The sequence below is a fragment of the Hevea brasiliensis genome, chromosome 1 (assembly GCF_030052815.1).
Source record: "Hevea brasiliensis isolate MT/VB/25A 57/8 chromosome 1, ASM3005281v1, whole genome shotgun sequence".
NCBI classification, from domain to species: Eukaryota; Viridiplantae; Streptophyta; class Magnoliopsida; order Malpighiales; family Euphorbiaceae; genus Hevea; species Hevea brasiliensis.
The window spans coordinates 6,895,732-6,909,715 of NC_079493.1; the positions used below are offsets into that span (position 1 = coordinate 6,895,732).

General features: G+C 32.3%; 1 pseudogene; it reads left to right on the forward strand.

Annotated features, from left to right (window-relative positions):
- Positions 1-662: 662 nt before the first annotated feature.
- LOC110650801 (uncharacterized) lies at positions 663-13,364 on the forward strand (annotated as a pseudogene).
- Positions 13,365-13,984: the final 620 nt, after the last annotated feature.

Sequence of the window (13,984 nt, forward strand, 5' to 3'; positions counted from 1 at the left end):
TTTATAGGTTAATCTTTATTATTAAAATTATAATTAAATTACTATTAATGCTAATAAAAATATCAAAATACTTTAATTTTATTTCAATTTAAAAATAATTTAATTTTTAAAATTTTATTTTATTGACAATTTAATTTTTCAAATTTAATTAAATCTATAACTTAATTTTTATAATTTTAAAACTAAGCAATAAAGTTCTTAACATGTTAATAAACTTATAAATTAGTCTTGTTATTATAAAATTATAAGAAATTATTTATAAATAGTTATTATATTTAAGAATCAATTTATAAAAAATATATCATTCTTAGTTAATAAGAATTTTAAAGTAATTAATTAATATTTTTAATAATTATAATTTAAAATTAAAATTTTAAATTAATAAAATTTATATTTTAAAAATATAAAAATTAAATTATTAATAATATAAAATTTCTTAACTAAATTGTTTATGGATTAAAAATAAATTTAAAGGTAATTTAATTATTTTTATTAAAATTAATGATGATTTAATTAAAATTTTGTGGCGGGAATTAATTTATAAATTTATTAAAATATTAAAAATTAAGTTATTTAATTTTAAAAATAAAATATTAAATTATAGATTTCAAAGAATTTTAAGTACTAACTTACGGTTTACCCTTATTTAAAACCATTTTTTAACTAATTAGCATGATTAAAAAAGAGAGAAGAAACGGCCCTCACTGATACAAAAATTTGTTAATGGCGACGGAGGAGGAGCTCCTCCTTTTCCATCATCTCCCCCTACCAATCTCAGAGATCTCATTCTCTTCATTCTTCTTCTTCAGGTCCTCCCTCTCTCTCTCTCTCTCTCTCTCTCTCTCTCCCTATGTGTGTATACATCAATACATGCATGTATCTTTCTTTCTTTTCTTAGGTCAAATCTTCTGATCACCGTCTGATTATCAAAACCCATTTCATCTTTTTTATACTCTCAATGGAAGAGCCTATTGGGTTACATTTCTAGTTAATTTTGTATTTTTGAAATGAGTTGGTTAATGCAAATAATTTCTTTTTGTTTGTTTGTTTGGATTGTTCATTTTTATCGGAAATTTGTTTGCCAATTCGTCATGTCAGATTATTAAGGTTTATTATTCGCAATTTCTGATTTACAGCAATCAAATTTTCTAATTTTTTTTTAATAGAATATTTTAGAATGGTATGTTGTATTGTTGCTGATTCGTGTTTTTGCAATCAAATGTTAGTTTTTCAGTGACATTTATTCTGTTTAGCTTACGTTTTTTTTTTTTTTTTTATGTGCAGTTGAATGGGTTTTGAAATTGAGTTTATTTGCTGATGATAATAAGGAAAGGTTGAATTAGTGTGTGTATGTGAGAAAGAAAGAGAGGGGTTTGTGTGGACTGTAAATGTCTTCTGGAGAAGACGAAAAGCAATGGAGTTGTGGAAAAGCTGGAGCAGTGAATTTGCTGAGAATTGGTTCAATAGTGCGCGATATTGGAGAGAGCCTTGCCTTTCTCAATCGCCCATAAAGGTTGTTATAGCTGTAGGACTCTTTTCAACCATTTAGTTCAGTGATTCTCTCTTTTTGTTTGTTTGTGTAGCCGAATATTGTTATTGGTTTGAAGCAACACTGTTCCTTTCTTATTCTTTTTCTCCTTTTGGAAATTGTTTGTTCACTTGAATGATACCAGACTTTGAGCAGCGGGTTCGGCAAGCAGCCCAATATTTTGTCTTATGTGCACAAGGTTACATATCTTGGATAGTTTATGCCTTCATGTAAAATGTGGCCACTCATGAACTTAATGGAAAAGATTAGAAAGAAATTAGAGAAAATTCTTATCAACTGTGAAATGGCATGCCCAACTGTCACCCTCTCCTTTCTCCCTTCTTTCCCCTGCGCCTTCAAAAGACACACACGAGCATGTACTGTTGGTTCAGTAGGTTGAGAGTTTAGGTGTTGTATTCTTTGAAAAGTGAGAGATTGTGGAACGATAGGAAAAAATGATTTGAAGTAAGAAGTAAGAAAAGATTAGTTCAGAAATTAAATGAGAAATTGACAACAATATCTTGCCTTCTGTAGAGGCAGGATAGATTATCGAGATCATTAACTATGATCATGTGTCTTCTACCCCAGTCCTTTTGGAGTTGGATGATTTTAGTGTATGCCTCGACCATGGAGACGGTACGATACATTAAGTCATTTTATTATATATCTTGGGAATTCTAATATATGTTTCTAGATTTTGAAAAGACATGCTGTTTATGGTATGACTTGTTCAATTTGGATGGAATTGCTCTTTTTTTAAAAAAAATATATATATATATATATATATTTTGTTAATTTCTTTTTTAAATGTCATTGTAATGATTATTGGTTTTCTCCTTATTTGTATAAAATACTCATATGAGATTCTATTATGGGGCAGGTAAGCAGAATGCTTAAACCAGACAAGAGGCAGGCAATTTTTGATACTGATGGGAAAGTTTTTGGTTTTCAGAAAGCACTCAAGTCTATTGTTTTGGGGTATGTTGTTTCATCATTGCCATATATCCAGAACTGATTTGCTGCCAATTCACATGTCCTATTAGTACATTTCTATAGAAAATTTACCCTTTTCGGTTGTTTTTATTATTATTATTATTATTATTATTATTATTATTATTATTATTACTTATTGAAGTTATATAAGGAATAGGATTTAGGGGTGGTGTGGGAGGTATGTGATGAGTTATTAATGTGCTTAACTCTCTCGTCTTTCATAATTGTTTATCATGATGACTTCATTCTAATTAAAATTTGGGTGTCTTCATATGTGCACTAAAGTCTTTTAAGAAGCATCTCAATTCATTTTCATTTTTAAGCAATCTAGTCTATTTTGAAGTTTAGCATTTTTTCAATCTTGAACATGGATGATTTTTATTTATTGGAGTTGTGGCTTCATAGCATGAGCATACTAAAAGAGCCAAGGATGGGAGCATTTATTGTTTTATTTATTTTATTTTGATAAGAGAAGAAATTTCATTGAAAAAGAAAGAAAGAGGTAGACAATGAATCCTCCTATCAGCAGACAATTGCAAACAAGAATTTTGAAAAAAAAAACTGAAAAAATAATTTCTTATCAAGTTGGATAACATGCAAAGAAATCCCCTTGAAAGCTATGGAATTATAAGCTCACTTAGAATCCAAAACATCACCCTTTTTTCACTATAAATTAAAGGACATTCTTTTTTTTTGAGAATGTAACACAACCAATAAAAGCACAATTGTTTTTCCTAGTGATATTTATGTGCTTAAAAGAATAAAATTGATATTTGTTACTCTCTCTCTCTCTCTCTCACACACACACACACACACATGTACATATATATATATATATATATATATATATATATATATATATATATATATATATATATATATATATATATATATATATATATATATGTAGTAACCTTGTATTTTATATATTTTATTTTTTTTTAGAATAAAAAGAATTATTATGTGGTGTTGATGTGATGCCACTTGGTTGTCCACATAGGTGCCACACGGACAATACTCAAACTCGTTTGTTATTTTATGTCATAAAAGCACTAAGTAAGTATCATTTTATTGATGTTAGCTAAAAATTATATTAGAAATGATAACATTTAAAAATCTCTGTTAGTAAATTGATACAAAAAGAACCAGAGTCCCCAAAATGAAGTAGCACTAAACCACATACGTTTTTGACTTTTTTTTCCCAATATACTAAAATGCTGATAATCTTTGTCATAGCTCTGAATAGTTTGATATTGTTCTCTAAAAGCAATCTTTTACAATTAATTTCTCCTCTTGGTTTATTTGTATTTATATTGTCACTCATTTTGTTGAAGGGTTAGGATTTAGGAACCTTTTTTATTAGACTACTTATTAAGAAGTTGTTGTTGGAGGCCAAACATGTTTGAGCTGCTACTTGTAGAAATTTGCATATGTTTTATTCACCTTTAGAATGATGCTCAACCTCAACATGGCATACCTGTTATATGTGCTTTAGGATTATAGGATTTTTCTTGCTTTTCAAGTTGTTTAACACTTTAACTTTGTCTGCAGTTGCAACTTGCAAGTTTTATTTAAATGTTGTAGCTTTATGTTGCATTATCCTTTTGAATGTTTGTTCAGTCTACTACTCTACTCCCTTCCCTTTATTCACCTGCTCTTGTTATTTGGGTAAGTTTTATGCTCCATTATGCATTTAAATTTTTTGATTTCAATGCCTCAATGACCTCCTTTTCCTGCTACCCTAAAAGTTGATGCAAATAGTTCCTTTGACTTCTATATAATTGTAATGAGTAATGACCTTATGCTATATGTGATAGGGTGTGGATCCAGCAAAAAGGGCAGAAGTTTGGGAATTTCTGCTTGGCTGTTATGCACTAGGCAGCACTGCTGAGTACTGAAGGCAGCTGAGGACAGCCCGAAGGTACAAGGCTTTTGATTTTCATTTTTCCCCTAGTAAAATTTCCTTTGGGTGCATTTTCCTTCAGCTGCATGGCAAGCTGTAACTAATTGAAGCATCTTGTTGAATCAAATTATTTTTGGTGTAAAGCTATTCCACTTTCTAAAATGTGGATCATATCTGCTGTTTTTCTCTAAATGTTCTGCATTTTCTGATTATTGAGTTTATTCCCCTTTGCTTGTGCATTTTATGTTGATGTGTGGATACTTAAGTTTGTAGTTGTTTGGAGGAAAAAAACTACCTATAGTTCACATTGATTTAGATTTATTTTGAAATCCCCACTTACTGATTATTGTGAAGAAAGATCTTAATGTACTGATGCGTGATATCACTTTGTATTTTTTTTGGGGTAAGGTTCAAAACAAAAAAAACATGTAGTTCCACTTTAACACTTGAGGGATAATTTTTTTTCTTGAACCAATGGGGAAGCCTTTGAGAAATATAAGTTGATAAGGAGAGAAGCTAAGAAAGTGATTAGTGAGGCTTGTGGTAAATCTCTAGCTAATTTGTACCAAAAGTTGGGGACATAGGAATGGGAGAAGGAGATATACCAGCCAGCGCAACCTAAGGAAAAGAGTAGAGATCTAAATCAAATTAAGTGCTTTAAGGATGATAATCAACAAGTTTTGTAAAGAGATAATTAGATTAAAGAGAGATGGAGACTCTATTTTGATAAGTTGTTCAATGAAAGTCATGAGGAATGAGGATGACTTTGCAGAACTTAATGTTCCTTTGACAGAGAAGAATATTAACTACACTCATTGAATCAAATTTGTTGAAGCTAAAGAGGCTTTGAAGAATATGAAGATGGGGAGAGCCTGCGGCCCTTATGGTATCCCTAAAGAAGTATGGAAGTGCCTTGGGGAAGTTGGAGTAGTTTGCCTAACCGAGCTATTAAATGGCATATTAAAATTGGGAAAGATGCCAAATGAGTGGAGAGAAAAGCATTTTGGTTCCTATCTTTAAGAACAAAGGAGACACCCAAAGTTATGCAAACTACCATGGCATTAAACTGACGAATCACATGATGAAGTCATGGGAAAGAGTGGTTGAGTGCAAACTTAGAGACACTATTAAGGTATCAAAGAACTAGTTTGGCTTTATGCCTGGTTGATCTACGACAAGGCCTATCTTTTTAGTAATAAGATTAATGGTAATATGTAGGGAGAGGAAAAAGGATCTCCAAAAATGGTATTTATTGACCTAGAAAAGTTATATGATAGAATATCAAGAAAAGTTCTTTGGTGAATGCTAGGGAAGAAAGGAGTTAATTTTAAGTATATAAATGTTATAAGGACATGTATGAGGGGGCGATTACAAGTGTAAGGACAATGGAGGGGACATGCATGAGTTTTCCATAATAGTGATTTTACATCAGGGATTAACTTTGAGCCCGTTTCTATTTATCTTAGTTATAGATGAGTTGACCATTCATATTCCTGATGATGTCCCATAGTTTATGTTATTTGTTGATGATGTTGTCTTAGTGGATGGAGTTAGTGAATGAGTTAATCAAAAGTTAGAGTTGTGGAGAAAAACCCTTGCTGTGTGGGGAAAGACTCATGAGAGCAATTTGAATCTAAGTAGAAGTAAGTAAAAAAAATATGTAGTTGAGTTTAGCTCTTGTAGAAGGAATGAAGGTGAGGTTCTTATAGATGGAGTTTTGGTGCCTAAATGCAATCAATCAAGTATTTAAGTTTTATCATGCATAAGAATAGAGTTTCAGATGAGTATGTAACTCATAGGATTAGGATCAATACAGGATGGATGAAATGAAGGAGTGTAATGGGTTTATTGTGCGACTGTAAGATCCTAATAAAGTGAAAGATAAGTTTTATAAGACTGTGGTCAGACTATTTATGTTGTATAGGAGTGAATGTTGAGCATATAAAGTTACAACACACCCACAAGATGAGTATGACAGAAATACAGATGTGAAGATGAATGTCAGGTAACACCACACTGGACAATATTAGGAATGAACAAATCCATCAAATAATGCATGTAGCATGGAGATAAAATGAGAAATGATCAATTAAGATAGTTTGGATATGCCCAACGTAGAGAATTAAATTCCCTAGTATGGAAATGTGATAAGTTAGTGAAAGAAGAAGTGAGAGGGGAAGGGGGAGACCTCAAATGACGTGGAGGGAAGTGGTGTCAAAGGATTTACAAATTTTGGATATTGATGCGGATTTGGTGTGTAACAAAGCTAAATGGTGAAAAATAATCTATATAACCCCAACTTGTTTGGGATTAGGGCTTAGTTATTGTTGTTATTGTAAAGTGGTACAATGAGGTTAGCATCGTATTTATTCCATTAACATTGTTAATGATAGGCTGATGTGGAAGCCACGTGATTAAAAAAATTATTTTTTAATTAATTAATTTTAATTAAAAAATTCGGGTCAATTTTTTTTAATCACAAGTGGCTGCCACATCATCCTATCAATAATGGTGTCAATGGACTTAGTAACAGTGCTAACTAGATGGTATCATTTTGATTAAGAAATTTGTCACTCAAAGTGTTAAAGTGTGAAACCACAGGCTATTTTATTAACTTTACCCTTGTTGTTGTTGTTGTTATTGTTTTTTCCCCCTCCTGCTTTTCTAGAAAAATAATGATCATGTGTTTCTTGATTGATAAGATCTTAACATAAGTCCTATCTTTATCAAATTTACCCAAATCAATGTTTAAATTTAAACTTAATTATTAGGTTGAGTCTATCAAGTTAGTTATTTATAGGATTTGGAGCAACTAAACTGTTTTAGTTTCTACATTATTGTAAATTTCTCTGGATATGATATCATGAAACAGCTTTATGAAACCTTTCATGCAGGGAGCTCTACAAGGACCTGACCAAGCAATGTCAAATGATGCTTTCAAGTGTAGGAACTGGTATATTAGCATATGTTGTAGGGTCCAAAGTTATGCATATAAGAATGTCATCGAAGGATGAAAGGAGAGGGGAAGCTAAGGTCAAAAGTAGACAAGCTTCTATTGATACTGCTAACAAATTAGAGTACTATAGTGTTTGGAATAATAATTGTACAGAAACATCATATGCATGTGAAAGGGAAAGTTCTAGTGATTCTGGTGAGCTTGTTAGTGTGAGGGGAAGCACAAACAGCGCAGCCTATGATTCATCTTGTTTTTTACCTGCTTCTGGCCCATACAATAGTGGTTCTCCTGAAAGAGAGGGCGAGGCTCATGAATCACAATATGTAGCAGAGAGTTATTTTGTTTTTCCTCCTTTACCTGTCAGGGATTTATTTGATCGGGGAGGAGAAAATGAGGAAGAATGTAGTGTGCATGATTTTGAACGTTCTAGACAACAAAATACAAGATTACAAGATAACAGAATGCACAGTTTTCAAATTGATAACAATATAGATTTAAACTCTGAAATTGAAATAGTTCGTGATGATGATCACAAGCCAGTAGTGGGGTCTAATAATCAGGATTATGAAAAAGAAATAGTGAACATATTGAGAATATCAGATGCGCCAGAAACACCATTGTTAAATGCAGCTTCTCAAGGAGGGGCTACCAGCGATGACAGGGTATCTGAATGGCTTTGGACTCTGCATCGAATCGGTAACTTGGTTATGCATTTATTTTTCATGTTCTGTAAGGCAGTGAATCTGTGCTATGGATTTATATTATCACTATTATTCTGAGCAACCAACATCTCCTGTTTTTCAGTTGTTGATGTGGTACGAACAGATGGTCATCTTGAATTCTATGAGGATAAGAAAAATTTAGCTAGGATGTCTGATATCCTTGCTGTCTATGCATGGGTTGATCCTGCCACTGGTTACTGTCAAGGTAGTGACATTTTTATTTCTCAATGTTTCTGGACAAACCTTTTTAGTTATGCAGTCATTTCTATAATATTTATTTAATGCTAGTTTTTGAAAAATTTATTTCTCTCTGAAAATTTAAACATAAAGCTCACTCATTTGCTTTGTTTTTCTGATTTCAGGAAGGAGTGATTTGCTGTCTCCTTTTGTTGTTCTCTTTGAGGATAATGCTGATGCATTTTGGTGTTTTGAGATGGTTCTGAGGAGAATGGTATTACTAACCATCGCAGTTGTTTTTAGCTAGATATATTTATGTCCTGTAAGTCTCTAAAAAATGCTATTATACCTCTCCAGCGTGAAAATTTTCAGATGGAAGGACCAACTGGAGTGATGAAGCAGTTGCAAGCATTGTGGCACATTTTGGAACTCACAGATAGGGAAATGTTTGCACACTTGTCACGTATAGGTGCTGAAAGCCTCCATTTTGCATTCCGAATGCTGATGGTTCTTTTCCGTAGAGAGTTATCTTTCCATGAGACTTCTGATGCGGTAGGTTTTTAGGCTTTAGCCATTCTATTCCATCATAATTTAAAGCAAATTTATGGTGTTGATTACCTCGTTATTTACCTATTATTGGAATATTTTGTTTTGGACCATGGAAATTTGCAACAATTTAGATGCATGTAATGGTTCTTTTTTGCCTTTTTACCTTGCTAATTGGATATCCTCTGGTAGTACGATAAATTGTCGGACAAATCTTGTCAAAGCAGATATGTCTCTTCTAAGAATGTAAATATTGAGATTGTCTGCCTTCTTGTTTGGTAGATTTGCTTATTAGCCTCTTGTTGTCATTTTCTTTCTTCATACCTTTCTCTAGAAGCTTTTGGGAGTTTGTTCTATTTTGTTTTGATATAATGACTTAACCTAGAGTAAACCCCAGTGTGGGGTCTAAATTTAGGGGTGGAGATAGCACAAATCCAGTGGGGCCACCTTCAATAGAATTTCGAAAACCTTTGAGATCCTTTCTAAATAAGTAAAAATGTTTTCCTTGCCCCCTCTAGAATTCTGACTTAACTATTCAAATCAGTTAAACTTAGATCAACCATTGAAAACTTAATGCACCAGATAATATATAAAATTTGTACATTAAGGACATCTAAGAATAGAAATTAAAATAAAATGAAAAGTTAACAGATAAAGGCTTTTGGTTTGAATAAGAGACCTAAGACAGATTAATAAAACAAAGTTGAAGCTTTTCTTTAATCCTTTAAAAATAACTATTTTAATGTTTTTATTTTCTCTTGTAATTGATTTTTTTTCCTTCCAATGAAATGAGTACTTTTAATTTGTTGGAAAATATTGTGGCTCAGTTCTTTTTAATCAATTTGCAGCTTGGTATTATTGCCATTAGCTGAGGCTCTTAATTTATATATAAAGCAAAAATAAAGAACCTGAAAAAAATTATCATCATCCCACTTCTTTTAATCTCCTCATTTAACCTATCTGATATGACAATGTTTTATTTGTTGTTATCTCTATAAACCTATGAAATTTCACTGACGTAATAATGTCCTATAACAATTTGGGTGGAACAAAGAAACAATTGACCATGTAAGTACCAAAATTGGAAACTTAATTTGATTATTGTTTGTTTCTAAATTTATATTTTTAATTGATTGATGATTTGTTTGTCCTGAGGATCAGAATATAATATGTAATGCATAGAAAAAGTATAAATTTGTTTTATTTGTTTATTTTAATATGATTATGATGGATTTATTGTAAAGTTATTCGTCTCTACGCTTGGGTGAATATATGCCCACCCAATCCATGAATGATAAGATGAAAACATTTGGATACCTAAAATTATGCTAGGTCCCACCTAATTTTTTCTTTAGGTAATTCTTTATTGGTTATATGAAATGGGGCCATATACCTTTGTGTGGGCAAGAAATTTCCTTTACTATATTTAAGTAAGTTTAATCAAAATATTTCTTTGAACTTATTATGAATAAGTTAATGATCAAAGAAATTCACTAGCTATGGATAATTGTAAAAGCTGGGGGTGCAAATCCAGTTTATCTTTTTTGTATTATGCCTTTCTATTGCTCAATTGATTAATCTATATTGAAAAGTGGCTTTGCTATTATTGATGTACATATACCTGTTATTGATAAACTAGACTTGTATATTTGCTCCCATTGACCAAGCTTCTTGCCTTTGCCACTGTCTATAACTCATCATGATGGGTACGAGGTGGGCTTGTGTTGTTTGTGATATTCTTTTGGTGTTATAGTTGTGGTCCAGTGTACAGGTGCTACTTGTGAAATAAATAGTAAAGATGGGCAAAAGGCACGCATAATTTTTTAATAAATTGAAATTTATTGCTAATAATATCAATGAGCTTCAGCTTAGTGGTACTGGAGTTATCTCTAGGGCTGTGAAATCTCGAGGTGGAGTCCCAGTAGGAGCCAATTAGACAAAAAAAAAAAAAAAAGGAAAATCAATGTCTCGCTCTGTTACACTAGAAGAAATGATAATTTAAAGGACCTTATGTCTTAGAATACATATTATATTGTAAATTTTGGTATTAGAATACGTATTATATTGTAAATTTTGGTAGACAAATAGAAGTGGTAGTTCATGTGCATCTGATATATTCTGCCAAAAGTTGTGGTATAACTGTATTGAGTCAACATATTTCAATAACAAGAATGAAATGTACTATTGTTCTTAATTTGTCAACTTTCAAAATGGTATGACCCGTTTAAAATGATGCAATTACAATTATATGCTTGGTTTTATATGTTCTTTTCTTCTTTAGTTTCTACAGTAACAAAAGTAAATTAAAGTTAACAACTGAATAATGTATAGGCATAATGGGTTATATGTAACTGGTATTTTATTAAAATGGTTATGGGCAATAGTTGTACCAACTTGATACATATATTCACGCCATAAAATGTTGTTTTCAAGTTTGCAGTTGATTCATGATATGAGATTGATTTTCTTGTGTTAGAATAGATTGACACAATTTTGATATTAACATGCTTAAGGTAAATCCAAATACTTTTATTGTTAGAACACTTACCCAATATTTTGACCTTTGTAGATGACATTGAAAGAGAACTGAACCTGAAATTGCTAATTTTTCCAGGATCAGACATTTCTGCAAAGAGATTATGTGTTTTAACCATGGATATATTACCATGAGTTGGTTTCAGCATAGTTGGAAGACAATTATAAACTTAACTGATAGTTGTTTGTTGACCCGTTCATCTTCTTGCGGCGAATTTATATTCATGGTCTTTTAAATGTCTTTGGAGATGAGTAGCACCATGAAATGATGGAAGATAATAACTTTCTGAATTTTCAGAGTTGGCTTTAATAGATCTGACTTTTATGAGATCATCCTTAATACAGATGATGTGGGCTGCTGATTTTGATGAATCATTGACCTGTGATTTAGAGGAGAACTGCCTGGAGGCACTGGTGCTACAACTTCCAAGGGATTCTGGAGGGGAAATAAAAGAAATTACAGAAAATGGCAATGGTAGTTCAAATGATGGTTCACAGATGAAGCATGGAAATATGGAGCAGTCCATGTCTGAGGACACTGCAATGAAGTCAGCATCAGCTTATCCCTTCTGTGGTTTGACAAGGAATTTTTGGTCAAGGAGTGACCGCATGCAGATTATTACTGTAGTCTCATCAACCAAAAATGGAGATGATGAATTACCCGTTTCTGTGTGGCGGCAATTCTTATCATGAACAGTCAGAAAATCATCAGGGAGACTCGCTCAATAGATGATATGATAAAGGCTGGTGCATTACTGTCAATTACTTTTACACTTGCTTCATCTAGTTACTGTGAGCAGTATGTGACCCTTTTTTGGGATAAGAAGAGCTTTATATTATCAATAATCCTCAATTTTTCTTCTGTCAAGTACTGGTAACATGTACTTAATCCTTGCTTATCGTCTACTTCTTTACTTGTTGATCTCTCTCTCTCTCTCTCTCTCTCTCTCTCTCTCTCTCTCTCACTCTTTTTAAGTAATGTATGACTGGTTGGAAGAGGATACATCTTGCTTGTTAAAGCGTAGATCCAGTAAAATGCTTGTGTGTGATGTCTTGAAAAGAAAAGACTGAAAGAAAAAGTTTAAAAAATGGAGTACCTTTTCTCTTCTTGATTTATTGGCATAGCCAAAAACTTCCTAATATGTTTTGATCATGGGATCCTGTATAAGTGCCAGCTATCTTTCATAGCATATTATTGACTTTAATATATTAGGCTTTATTCAGTTGAATAACATTTTGTGATATGTAAGATCTCTTGTCAAAAGTCAAATAGATGTGTGTCAACCTATCTAGTATCTTATATCTACAGTGTTCAAACAATTTTATTTACCTATTAATTCTCTCTTTTTCTGTGACCTTTTTTTTTCCCCATCAACTCATGCGCTAAACCAACTATAGGGAGAAAGGCTCTTTATAGCTAACCTCAGCTAGGTTGGAATTGGGGCTGACTTGAGTTTTGTTGACACTTTTATATTCAAATCTTTGCAGATTTTCAATGATAAACTGCCAAAGATCCATGTCAAAAGATGCATACGCACAGAGATCAAACTTCGTAAGAAGTACTTTTTCAAGGTTTGGTGCTCATTTAATTTTTGTTCTTCTTGCAACTCTGCAAAATGAAAAGAGTAATTATATAAAAGGAAATACTTCAGTTTTTGGCTCATTTATGTTCTATGCAAGTCCTTTCTTTTTCCCCTTTTCTGGAAGGGAACTACCACTTTCATTTATGCTTGACTCTATGCTTTTTTTTCCTTCCCTCTTTCATGGTTGCATTTTGTGAAACTATTTTTTTGTTTGAACAGCTGATAAAAAACAAGAACCACGCAGCTCAGAATGGTGACTAGGTTGTGCTATTTCTTGTATATTTCTACTGACAGAGGCATTGCAACTATGGTCTGTGATGTAAAGTTTGAGTATCATTGACAAAGTTATTTGAGTCTTTTACAATGGAGTTTTGTACTGCTGCCATTCAAAGGCATAGTTCAGTTCTTTGTACTTTCATCATCTCCTTCGTAACTTTGTGAGGTAAATACGTTGTGGTTCATTTCTCTTTTCCTTAATGCAATAATATGCCTGATGCCAGAAAATTATGAATTCTCGTGTGTGTTACTCTTGTTCAGCTTCTTAGTTTGTTTTATGTTCTTGCATCTTTATGCAAGTAAATGTAGATTATTTTTTATATTCAGATGGTCCCTTGTGGTCCCTTAACAATTTACTTAGAAACTATGGATGCTTATCACCAGTGAAATTGTCTGGTTATGGCCATGTTTCCGCTCTTTGTATCATTAATTCTGACATCAACATTTGTAGGTTTAATTACAGATGAAAAAGTGAGAAATTAATGCATTTAATTAAATCAAATAACTCAACTCAACTCAACTAAGCCTTTATCCCAAAAATTTGGGGTCGGCTATATGGATTCGCTTTCTCCACTCTAAACGATTTTGGGTTAAATCCTCAGAAATTTGTAATACTTCTAGGTCATGTTGTACTACTCTCCTCCAAGTCAATTTAGGTCTACCCATTTTTCTTTTTCTATCCTCTAACCTAATGTGCTCTACTTGTCTAACTGGAGCCTCCGTATGTCTACGCTTCACATGACCAAACCACCTCAATCTCCCTTC